Source organism: Panthera leo, chromosome D4 (genome assembly GCF_018350215.1).
Source record: "Panthera leo isolate Ple1 chromosome D4, P.leo_Ple1_pat1.1, whole genome shotgun sequence".
NCBI lineage: Eukaryota > Metazoa > Chordata > Mammalia > Carnivora > Felidae > Panthera > Panthera leo.
In genome coordinates, this window is record NC_056691.1 from 42,877,630 (window position 1) to 42,890,934 (window position 13,305).

The following is a 13,305-nucleotide window of genomic DNA, read 5'->3' on the forward strand; positions in this document are numbered from 1 at the left end:
TGTCTCTTTTATTTATTCTTAGAAACACTGTAGTTCCGTCGCTAATTTTGACTTGTGATGGTGGTTGGTTTTAGCAAATCCAAAGAGGTCTGGATGGTATTTTCTCATATCCGTGACCAGAGGGAAGCAAAGCAATAGCTCAGTGGACAGACTCTATGGGGCAACATTCTACCCTCTCCTGGGTCTGGCAAGCCTCAAACATTTTACTTGAGCATTAAAGTTTGTTTGGGGCAATGTGTGGAGGATTCACATTAAAATAACTGATGTTTTGCCAGCGAGTCTGAATATGAAATGATAATCATTTAAATGAGTGAAGAAAAAAAAGGAGATTTATATGTAAATTGTTTTATGAGTCAGTGGAAATTCCACCATCTTCCCATACTGGTTTCTTTGTGGATATTTTTACTTCAAAGTGTTAGTCATATTTATTTTATGAAAGTTTGTTTCTTTGGTGGTGGTTTTGGAAAAAAAAAAGAAAAATGAAAGTCTCCAAAGTGAACTCTGAGATGAAAACAAGTAGTATAGTTGACTGTTGATGTCAAGATTCAGGGTCCACTCTACTTGCAAATCAAGTCATAATTTGTATTCTGTGCTTTATTGTGAGAATTGGATGGATAACTTCGGAAAGTTTCAAATGTGGCTCTTCATTGTGATGACCTTGTGCTCGAAAGGGACCACACTGGAATTCTTCTCCACTCAGAAAATAATGACTTAGGTCATGTCCAAAGCAAACACACAAGTGGCTTTATTTCTACCTCTTGTGTCCTGCCCCCTTATAGCCTCTCTCCGGAGGGTGTTTTGGGCACATTAATCTCACAGATTTCTAGATACTGAGTAAATCCACTCTCTCAGTAGCCACTCATGGTCAGCTCTTACTGTTTCTGTCATTTCCATCTTCTCTGTGACAGACATTCATATTCTTTTCAAAGCTTGTGCCCCAACATGGGCAAGAACAGTGGGAAAGCTTCCCAAAAGAACTCTAATTTTCATGTGGTTCATATATATATGTATTTCTCAGTAAACTCAGAAAATGCAGAGCCTGCCTATTAAACTTTTATTGTTTGCTCAAAGCTTTTTTTGTGTGTTATCTACTACGGTACACACACATTGCCACCTAAGTTTTATTACTTCTTTCTGAGAACATTATCTTGTCATTATATTTTAACTTTGCCCCATTTGGTGTTATGCAAAATCTGTACTATGTTAGCTCACTTCAGATTTGGTTTATGAAAAGTCCTGTTAAGTACTGCTCCGTGGATACCATATGCAAACCTCATAAGCAAGTCTAATTATTACGTAATTTATACCATAAAGGAAATTGAATAATATGAACTAGTTATGAACATAATGGAATTGTCATAGCGGTGCCACTAAAAACAATTTTGGTCACTTGGCAAGCATTGAAGGGTGTCATGAACATTATTATTACATAGTATTACATTGATTTACATCATAATGAAAACTGTTCATGCTGCAGAATTTTCTCAAACTCACTGAAGTCATAAGTAATTGAGTGGGCGGTAGCATTTAACCTGAAAGAGGAATTACCTACCAGCACAAATAGTCAGAACTGGGGTTGTATAAGAAAATGGCAGGGAAGAGAAAAGATCAAAGCTTCCTGAATACCAGAAGCTAATCCAGTCTCCTAATAAATTTATGTAATTCTAACAATTTCTTTGGAAGGTATGTCTCTCTATCTGAGAACTTTGCTTGGCCCATAGGATATAAAACTTTGCAAGTATAGCTTTATTTTCTAGATAGGCATTGAAAGATCAATCACCACAGTCTCAGTGTTTGTCTAAGGGGAAGAGTTCAAACAGGAGTTGTTACTTGTATCAATAGCCAGAACAGTGAAATTCCCTTTGTGGCCAGGTATATATGAGTTTCTGCTACATGGTGGGGAAACTCTGCAACAGGATGGGGGAATCATCAAGGAGAAAACTTCCTGGTATACGTTGCAAAACCACTTCACAAAGGCAAACGGGTAAGAGGAAAAATGGTTGAGTCATAATCTGTTTGTCCAATTCTATCTGCTTACAGTCTGCTTACAAGTAAGTTCTCCTTAATAGCCCAGGGATATCCATGATCATATTTCACTGCCCCTACCGGATTAGCAGCTCTACTCCTTGAGATGGGGATCCATGTTGACTCTCACCTCCTTAGCACCCACCCCTGCACTTGCATATGATAAGTGCTCAGTTGTGGTAAGTGTTGATGGAAAAAACCCACCATGACTATTCTTAGCTTTTTTTTTTTTTAATTGAAAACATGGTGAGAATTCCATCACAGGCTACTCCTGAAAAGGGCCTTATGTATGTGAAAATCCTTCTAAATGCAAACCGTTCTTGTTAAAATAGTATGAATAACTTCAGTTTTTAATGAGGTGATGAAAGAACATTTGGGATTATCTTCATGATGTCCTTTCAAGTCAGTGTATATGTTTGTAACAAAGAATGTGAACACGGGGGTTGCCTACTGGAAATTTATAGTTGTGGAAGTAACAAATTTATCCCCAATATGTATAACATCTTGGACAGAAGTGGCATTCAGTGTAGGAAACACCCTGTCACACTTTTGTTTAAAATAATTGCTATCCTCATTTTAGGTCTTTCATTTTTCTTCTCTCATGACCTTTCTTTATCCTTTCAAATAATTTTTGAAAACCAGAGCAGCCTGACTTGACTTATTTGTGGATCTCTTTCACTCAAAAGCTTATTTTGGTCATTTTTGACCTTAAAGTGACACTTCCTCAACTAGGGTCTCTTGGCACAGATTGACTTTTACATTGAATTAGAAAAACTTTCTAGTTAACTTTCTCTCCAAGGGCTAATTCCACTCTCCACATTTTGAAAAGCAGTCTAAGGGAGCCATTTGTCTAGAATCCACAGCAGGCGACTAAACTTCTAATCATTGTCTGAAACTCTGCATGTATGTGATTTGCATTGTTTGCAGAAATAGGATGTTTGTCAAAGGCTGTTATTCATTATTGGAAGAGTGGAGGGATAGATCATGTTGTCTTTGATTGTGAGCTGGATACAAAATTCGGATAACAATTAACATGCAATTCACTACAGAATGGGATTTTCTTCACTATGTAATTTAGGGCAAACCTCATTTGCCTGCAGCTTTGTGGTTCACAAAGCAGTTATTTAAGCCATCTTGTACCTAAATGAAAGTAATTTGAATAATTTCTTATTTAATAATAATTTATTATGTTATTTAAATTGAGGGTAGAATGTTCCTTTAATGACTAGTGAAATAGAGGTGAGCTTTCAGGAAGGGATGCTCAAAAAGGCCTATTTTTAATAATTGTGTGTGAAAAGGGAGTTTGTTTTTAAGGTCAAGTCGGTAATTCTCCAAAACTTAACTGAAACAAAAAATGCAGTTGATTAAAAACGGTTCTGCTTTAGAGTAAATTATTTTTTCTTACTCAGTTTAGGCAGGGGAGCTGGTAGGGACAAGTATTATTTCTATGAACTGAAAAATGAGTTCAACCAACACATAAACACTTACGTAAAATGGAATATAACTGTTTCCATATGTTCTCAAGGTGTTCACCACCCTCCTCCCCAACCTGCCAAGGGAAAGGAAACACTGGAATTTAACTGCTAACGTCTAAAGATAATAACTTAATTTGCTTAATTGTACTTCTCAACTGGCTACTATTTTAGAGTATTTAGTGGACCTAAGCACAAGGAAGTAGCCATGTGTCAAAAGCATTTAAGTTACTGAACGTGAGCAATGACCCCCTTTGTTGACCTCTCACTAGCATCTTCCCACCTGAACCTATTCCGCACGCCCTGGACAGAATTGCCTTTTCCCAGAACAAATAGTTGGATCTGTTTGTTCCCCCTAAGTGTTTGTGGAATAAAGAGTAGAAGGAATTAACATTTAATGGCAAATGTACACGCTCAAAGTGGCATGCGACTTCCCAAAGCCTTATTGATGAGGGACCAGCGTATTTTTTCCTTAACTGATTTTATATAAAGAAGAAATGTGCAGTCATATTGAAGGAGCCAGGTGTTTAAAAAGTAGAAGTCCAGGGTGCCTGGGTGGCTCGGTTGGTTAATCGTCCGACTCTTGGTTTCAGCTCAGGTCATGATCTCACGGTTTGTGCATTCGAGCCCTGCATTGGGTTCTGTGCTGACAGCACAGAGCCTGCCTGGGATTTTCTCTCTCCCTTTCTCTCTGCCTCTCTTCCACTCTCTCTGTTTCTCAAAATAAATAAACTTAAAAAAATTTTTAAATAAATAAGTAAATAATGGAAGTCCATTCCAATTCAATGTGTAATTTTTATGGCACACTTATAGGTATAACTTGAACTGGCGATCCCTTGGGAAAATATACTGAGACAGAAAGAGTAGATTTGGTTTCTAGTACATTTGCTAGTTCATGTTATATAATATGATGTCACCAAGAAAAAATCAGAACACCCTACAAATTATATATATGTCGCCCTTTGAGGGTTTTAAATATTTTACTTGCCTGTGTTTGCAAGACTTATCTAATGCATTCTGACTCTACCAGTCATGAACTGTTGAAAAAAATTACTTTAAGTTCAGTATATGAATATTTTATATAACTTCACATTTTCTGATTATTTTTTGATATTTGAAACCAGTACTCTACATCATTTCTACATTTCTGTCAGGACAGAGGAAGCTTGGAGAAGGCCAAATATGCACCAAGCACTTTCCTAAGGAGTTTATACAAATTTCTCAGAACAACCTGAGATAGGCAATAGTAGCTCCATTTTCAGTAGTGATGACCAATTGGGAATGTAATTTTTGAAAGATACCACTCACAATTGTAACAAAACTATAAGAATGTAGGTCTCAAAAAGATATTAAACCTGAATGGAATGTCAATGAATAACATTCTATCCTGGATTTTATTAATAGCATGCTAACATAGATTTTATTAATAGCATGCTAATACTCATTGAAGATAAATGTTCAATATTACTAGTCACCAGGGATGTACAAATTAAAACAACAAAGATACAGCATTGATGCCCATCAGATTGGCAAAAAATTAAGAGTTGACAAAGGCATTATCAGTGAGCAAGAAAGATAGTAGGAAACAGTCCTATATTGCTGTTGGGGTATAAATCGGAACAGCCAGTTTAAAGAGCAACTTTCCAGTATCTGTAAAGTTGAGTATATGCATGTCCTAAATCCCACCAATTTCTCTTTAGGAATGTACCCTAGAGAAACACTTACACAGATATCAACAAAGTATTAAATGTTATGGCCTAAAATTGAAAGAAAACCTTAAATATTCATTAGAAGGTAAATAGATGAACTACTAGTGGTTTATTTAAAAAAGAAAATACTGTAGGCACAGTTAAAATAAATGACTAGATCTGTATACATTGGGTCAATCTCAAAAATATAGTGTTGAGGGGAAGTGATACCACTTCATAATATATAATTTATATCAATTTGAGTACCACATAAATATTTACTAGATGTTCAGAAGAAATGATTATGTAGAAAAACAAGGGTGCGAAAAATTTGCTCCAACAACGTCATGTTGGTTACTCTCTGCATAGGAAGAAAAGAAGGGCATCAGGTTGGGGCCATGTGCATGGTACACTTTAATCATATCTATATTTTATTTTTCAAAGAAGAATATGATAAGATGCTAATATATGTTTACATTGAGAATGGTCACAAAGAAAGTTTATTATTCCTTGCACTTTTTATGTTTGGAATATTTTTAAATACATGTATAATAAAACCTTCAGGGTAATGTCTGGCAAAAATCAGCACCAAATGAATGCTGTTTTTATTAGCAGTGGTTGAACTGGCAAATCATTGAAACAAAGTGACAAAACTCAGTGCCCAAGATTTAATATATACACTATTCCCATTTTTGCTTCAGAATATAATTAAGGAGTAGTCAAATGTATGACAACAGAATACAAGATCATGGGGCCTCCTATCAGTTCATGAACTGCAGCTCTAGTAAATAATGTCAGGATGATGAATCTCAGTATTTAAGGAGAAGGACTACTTCTTTACCCTTGACCTTTGTAATTAACTGGAAAAAAACCCCATTATTCCCAAGGGGAAATTTTTTTTTCTTTTTCAATTTCTAATTTCTTTGCAACTTATACAGTTCCTATCTGTTGTTTATGAGATGTCCATCATTTGCTAGGATTCTGTCATTTACTGCAAACACAAATAGATATCAAGATTAATTATCTAAAGGGCACTGGAGGTAATGTAATGTGAAGCATTAAAAATTTCAACTCTCGGGGTGTCTGGGTTGCTCAGTTGGTTAAGTGCCCGACTCTTGATTTCAGCTCAGGCCATGATCTCATAGTTTGTGAGTTCAAACCCCACATAGGGCTCTGCGCTGACAGTGGGGAGGCTGCTTGGGATTCTCTGTCTCCCTTTCTCTCTCTCTGCCCCTCCCCACTTGCTCTCTATGTCTCAAAATAAATAAATAAATATTAAAAAAACCTCAACTCTCATGCAAGCAGATTTTTAAGAGCAATCAACCTCTCAAATAAAAAAATGTACTTCTTTTAAAAAATTAACATCAGTTAGAAATATATAAATAACAAGTGTGAATTTTCGGACTCTGTTAGAGTGCATTTTCAGGTTTCACACTCTGAGATCCTCCCCAAAGAAACTTTGTCAGCACTGATGAAATTTCAGTATTAAATAAATTCTTCCTAGTTCATTCCAACTTTGTTCCTTTAAACTAGTATTCAAATTCCTGAGATAGTCTCCACTGACAGTTATCCTAAAGTAAGCGAGAATACTTTGAAATCAATATCGGAGATCTTCAGTAAAAGTTACAAATGTGAGGAGCTGACTCTTTGCTGCTTTTCTCTGGAACTTGGCTAATAAGCATAAACTCCTCAGATTTAAATTGCTCCTCAGAAAATCACTTGGGGGCACCAAAGAATAATTTATTGCTTCCTTAATATAAAGAGCTAATTCATCTCGTGAAAAGACCAATACCTTTCAAAGGAGTTCCTCAGCTGTTCTAAGGTGGTACTGAAACTATCAGCCCGTGTGATGAGTTTCAATGCCTATCTGTAACAGACCATTTTGATGACGTAGTTGTGTATGGAGGTGCTGTCCATCAGTAGCTGCAAGCAGCTGGGGTGGGGGTCTGGGGGGGGGTGGGTAGTTGCTGACTCCTCCAACAGCTGGACAAGGTCATTTGACACCAGGCATCTGTATAAGGAGACCCTGAGTAGAATCGGAGAGGTCAGAGGACAGCCTAATGGAATCTTGTAACTGAGAGTCCACATTCTGTCACTTGAATTTAAGAAAGTATGAAAGAATACTGTGGGTTGTGGGCAAGGACAAAATGACCCTTTGATGCAGCACATCCTTTTAGAGTTTATATAATCTTCTAATTGGATAGACATGATTTTTTTAAGTAGGTGCTATTTCAGAGTAGGTAGAAATGTAGGCCTTTAAACTGAGATTGTAAGTGGGTTGACCAATTGAAGCAAAAATTAAAAGGACATTATTTACTAGCATGATATTATTGCATAAATGTAATCTCCAAATGTTGGTTTTAAAATTCTGTATGCCATTCTACCTTCATTAATAGTAACTTTTTTTTAACAGTAACTTTTAAGTAAGAAGGTCATGTTTTTGTTCGGTTTAGAAAATAATAGCAATATTACTCAATGAAAAGTTTTGAAAGGAGTACATTTCAGTTTTTCTTCTTGTTATCTTATTAAGTTTGATTTCAACTTGATATTGACAAAGGACAAAACGAATACTCTCAAAAAAAAAGATCTTTTACTTACATCACTTAAATATACATATGTAACTTCTGCTAAGCGAAGATATCTTTATCTACAATTAAATTGTTTTACCAAAACTAATAATGTGAGATTTGATGTAAAAGTGTCACTTATGGAGCCTAAGACCCGAGGAGAGGTTGTGTTGTTGGGATGAGAGGCTTTATTTCTAACTGGCTGTGAGACTTCAGGCAAGTCATGTATCTTCCTGAACCTCATTTTCCTGACTTTTAAAATAAATACACTCTGGATGGCTTTGCACCTCTAGAATACTGCATCTCAAAGTAGATATTTAATGGAAACTTCAGATTCCTTACCATTGTTATTTGATGATGTATTTTTACAGAATCAAAAAAATGTTGATTTATTTTTGAGAGAAAGAGAGAGAGAGAGAGAGAGAATGGGAATCCCAAGCAGGCTCCTCACTGTCAGCACAGAGCCTAATGCGGGGCTCAAACCCACAAACCGTGAGATCGTGAGCTGAGCTTGAAACCAAGAGTTGAATGTTTAACTGATTGAGCCACCCAGGCACCCCATGATATTTTTTGATTGCCACTCAAGTTATCTTTTATGTCAGAACCGGTTATGTGTTTCTAGATTCAGATCTTCCTACCCCTGCAATAGATTCACCTTCCTTCCCAGTTCTCTACAAATACCCACTGTTTGCCTACGCAATCTACATGTACCTTTACCAACATAATATCGTTGAAAGCTCCACGTTGCCCTTCACATAATGAGTACTTGTATGTCAAAGCCAATTATATGTTTCAGGAAAGCTGAGTTCCTCAAACACAGTTTAATGTCAAAACCCCTTAGTGTGGTCCCTCCTTAACTTTAACCTTATTTCTGACAACATCCATTTAGACCTTCTTCACTCCAGCTCGCTGAGACCACGCTTTGTTCCTATATGCAATTATCAGCTCAGGGCTTTGCTCATAGGGCCTGTTCCTGGTATGTCCTTCTTCCCTCTTCTCTAGACTTGTCTTTATTGACCCAGCTCAAGTTTCCCTTGCTCCAGGAAACTGGCTCACAGGATGGGCTTGTCTCTCCAAATTCCTACAGCATTCACCATCTTTGCTTATGGAGCCAGCCAGGGCTCTGCCTTCTCAGGCTGCCCAGAGAACCCTATGCAAATGTGAAGAGTTCATGACTCAGGCTCAGGACAGTCCACTGTCAGTCCACAATCTACAGGGATGATCTGCCCAAGGGAGAATATTAGTGCAAGTCTGGGAAGAGAAACAGGAAATTGTGAAATCTCAGAGGGTCGAGTATGGTGGAGGGATGGAGGAGAGGGGAAGGGCAAGTGAGGGTTTGACTAGAGGTGCACTGGGGCACAAGGCAGTCAGAAAGTTCAGACTAGGAGTTAATTCTGGGGTCCCGTTCCAAGAATATTGCCCATTGGTTGTAGCATCCCTCCTACTTTGTGTCTCTATTTATGTTTTCATATATATAGAACATCTTCCCTAGATATCTTTTAAACAAGGACTATGTTTTACAATACTTGGTTTGCCCAGCACACGAAGAGTGTGTGAATAATAATAATAATAATAATAACACAACAATGAAAATAACAGCAATGAGAATATGAACTGTCATTTATTGTCCATACTTTCTGTACCAGGTGTTTCCTAAAGCACTTTGCATTCATATTTCATTAATCCTAAGAAGAGGGTGCTATCCCCTCCTAACAGATGAAGAAATGAAAAAGGAAAGTAACTTTCGCAGGGTCACAAAACTTAATTGTTACATAAATGATTAAAATACTGTACGTGTAAAGAGTAGGGATTGATCTCAGCAACATTTACTGAGCACCTAGTCATACTAGTCTAGGTTCTACCAGGGTATAAAGAGCTGAATTAAGCAGCGCTTGCTTTCTAGGAGTGTAAACCATCAACACTTTAATTCTAACTGTGGAAATGTTTTTGTTTTTGGATAAGGTCACCAGGGTAATGGCAGAGCACTTAGATTATGAGTATCACTTTAGAATACCTCATCCTTTTAACAGGAAAGGCTTCAGAAATAGCACTTGATTTATTTTGTATTTTGAAAGGGTTGGACTTGATTATGTATGAAGCAGGTTCAAAGGAGCTGCTGAACACACTACATTTCAGGTGGACTTTATTTGAGTTTGAATTAGATTCCCTTGCAGAGTTATTGCTTCGCACACTCCATTGCCCTTTAATGGATGCGAGTGGATGTATGTTCAGATGGCTGCTTGCCTCCAGTTTGAAAGTGCAATTTAAGTGGATTGGTTTGGAAGTATGACCAGTTACCATTGCTGGTGAGTGTTCCAAGTTTCTATGGAGACAACTGATCTTCATGTGTTACATATTGGCCCCAAAGTATGAATGAGTGTGTGTGTGGAGAATATACATAAGAAGGTATGTTAAATAAGTTGCTAAAAACTATGGTGTCCTGTGCTGAACTCCAATATGGTATAATTCTTAGGAAGGGCAGAAAGAAAGGTCCTTAGCTTTTCAAGTGCCCTACCTCCTTGGCAACTCACAATTTATGCCACTCATGGGAATTTGGCTACAAGACTGTGCCATTTAGTATTCAGTCCACTGCATGTGACTGGAACATCCCCAAATAGTAGTATAAGTGTATACATTTGTTTCTCTTCTATGTAAAAGAAATTTTCCAGGGATAGAAATTTCAGGACCAGTGTGAACAAAGGTGCTAGGAACCCAGACTCATGCCATTTTTCTCCTAAATCATCTTAGCCTCTGCCTCCCTTTCCCAAGGACTCCCTTGTGTTCCAAAATGGCTACCAGAGCTCCAGCCATTCCTATTCTACGCAATGAGATAGAGGAAGGGACAAAAAATAAGGTGCTAATGCATAAAAAGGTATATACCAGCTGGCTCCTAAGCCAGAAGCTGCCAGTTAGCATCTCCTCCAAATAGCTCACTGACATGAACTTAGCTACATAGCCATGTAGAGGATGCAGGGGAATCAGGGTCACACAACCTTTGTTCTGGGCAGCTATATACTTAGTTTAAGGATGAAGAGAGAAAGAATTTTGGAGTGAGGAGCCAGTGGCCTTTCCCATAATGATACACAAAGTGGGATGATAATTGAACTGAATCCTTAGTTTATATACTGAATACAAATTTACTTTGCAGTGGCTTCAAGATTTTTTGGAGTAATAAAATTGTTCTGGAATCAGATAGTAGTGATGGTTGCATGATATGCTGAAAACCACTGACGTCTCTATTTTTTTATTAAATTTTTTAAACGTTCATTTATTATTGAGAGACTGAAACAGAGCGTGAATGGAAGAGGGGCAGAGAGAGAGGGGGAGACACGAATCCAAAGCAGGCTCCAGGCTCTGAGCTGTCAGCACAGAGCCCAGCACAGAGCTCAAACCCACGAACCATGAGATCATGACCTGAGCCAAAGTTGGATGTTTAACCGACTGCCCAGGCACCCCCTGAAGTCTATACTTTAAAAGGGTGGATATCATGGTATATGAATCATATCTCCATTAAAAAAACAAACAAAACTCTGGGGTCTGTGAAATTTTTCAATCTAAGACCAATGACACAGAGGCACAAATCTTTATTTCCCAGAACATAAGAAGGGTAGCTCAAAAGAGAGATCAAAGGCTATGACAACATGGCTCAGTGGTTCTCTTTGATAGATGGGGAACTGCCCCCATGCCGTACTCCCTGCCTGGTGCTGAGTGCAAGGGACATGCAGGAGAATGGGTTGAACTTTGGAGCAGCTAGTTGTGATTATGACAGTGACAAGTATGGCAATAGCAAACACTTCTCCATCAGACATTGCCTAAATTTGTTACATATATGATAATCATAATGGCAAACTCTTCAGTTAATATCAGGATAATCCTTATGAGGAAACTGAGGCACATATTGGTTAACTAACTTTTCAAGGTCACACTTCATATACAGTAGAACCTGGTTTCAAATCCAATAGTCCGGCTTCGTGATCTATGCTCCTAACTGCTATACTACACTTAGAGGCTTTCTCCTGCTATCTAAGGTCATCTCTCCCATTTTAAGGGAGAAGTCCCCTTCTTTTATGGGTTTTGTGATTTTTATAATATATATTTAAAATTAGATTAGATTATAGTTATTCAAGTTATTTTATTAACACTGGATATCTTCTGTCTCAAGATTGCCTCATTGATTTTCATATTCAATGCTGTCCTGAACTAACTAGGAGCATGAGGTCAATTATCAAGACACACACACACAAACACACACACACACACACACACACAGTTGAAGAAGGTGACCTACTCTACCAGGCTTGTTTTTAATTAGATATGTAAAGCACATATTTCCTTTGTCTAACCTGATATGATGCAAAAAGACAAATTTATTTAATTTTTCTTTTCTTCCAGATGATCCCATATGGTCCTTGTAAGTGTATGGTTTGCTTTTGAAAGGCAAAGCATCTTTTTTTTTTTTTTTTTGAAGAAACATAGAAGTTGTTTGTAGTTTTCTGACCATTTAGGGTATGGATGTTTATTATACTCTTATTTCTGTAATTAAACAATGCATGCAAATTGAAAAAGTTTATTTTTGAGGCAGTTCAAAGCTTGGGCAGTTCTACCTTGGAGTAGAAATACACTTTCGAAATGTATGTACATGGAATTCTTCTGTGTGTAATCAGTGTACATGATATGTGCAACACGAACTAAAATCTGGAGAAACACATTTACAAAAGTGTAAATTTGACTGGGTTTCCCCTTTATGAGGGTGCTGCCTTATACTTATGAAGTAGGATATTTTTGTGTACTTATTGCTTATCTGATTCTACACCATTTTACTTACTCTATGACTATGTCAGGGCAAACATTAGGACAAAAATAGTCCAAATTTCATAATTGGAAAACCAAAAATCACACATAGGTATGTGCAATCTCAATAGAAATATAGTAAAAGTATAGTTTTAATGGGAAGACAGTAAGAATCTTACCTGGTTTTTTAAAGCTTAGTGAATATCCACTATCTCCAAAGAAAGAGAACGACTATTATAAAGTTATAAAACTATTTTTGAACATGTGTATTTCAGAATTTATAATTTTTCCTACTCAAATACAGATGTGGTGGGTATAAGTGGGGCAGTCACACACTCAGGTGTGCAAAAGAGTGACTTTGGTTGCCTTTTGTAATCAAATTTCCTTTTTATTTTGTGTTTTATACCACCCCTGTCCCATTTATCCTGATGTAGAAGTTAATTTAGTCCCTTCTGGGTGAATTTAGTACAAGTTAGTGATTTGGGTCCAGGATTGTCTCTGTTGTATGTGCCCATCGCCTTGCCCCCATTCCCTGGGAAGCATACATAAATGCCACTGCAGAGAAGAGGGGGAGGTGTATGTTCTAATCTGGCCCTTCACTCAGGGTCTTCTTTTTTGTTTTTTTTTTTTCAATATATGAAGTTTATTGTCAAATTGGTTTCCATACAACACCCAGTGCTCATCCCAAAAGGTGCCCTCCTCAATACCCATCACCCACCCTCCCCTCCTTCCCACCCCCCATCAACCCTCAGTTTGTTCTCA

The 13,305-nt window shown here is 37.4% G+C and overlaps 1 long non-coding RNA gene across 1 annotated transcript in view; it reads left to right on the forward strand.

Annotated features, from left to right (window-relative positions):
* The first annotated feature begins 2,077 nt into the window (after positions 1 to 2,077).
* LOC122205345 overlaps positions 2,078 to 13,305 on the forward strand; it is a 72,271-nt gene continuing 61,043 nt past the window's right edge. Inside the window, exon 1 of the long non-coding RNA XR_006196011.1 lies at positions 2,078 to 2,204. This is a non-coding gene — a long non-coding RNA (uncharacterized LOC122205345). The remainder of the gene's footprint in view (positions 2,205 to 13,305) is intronic.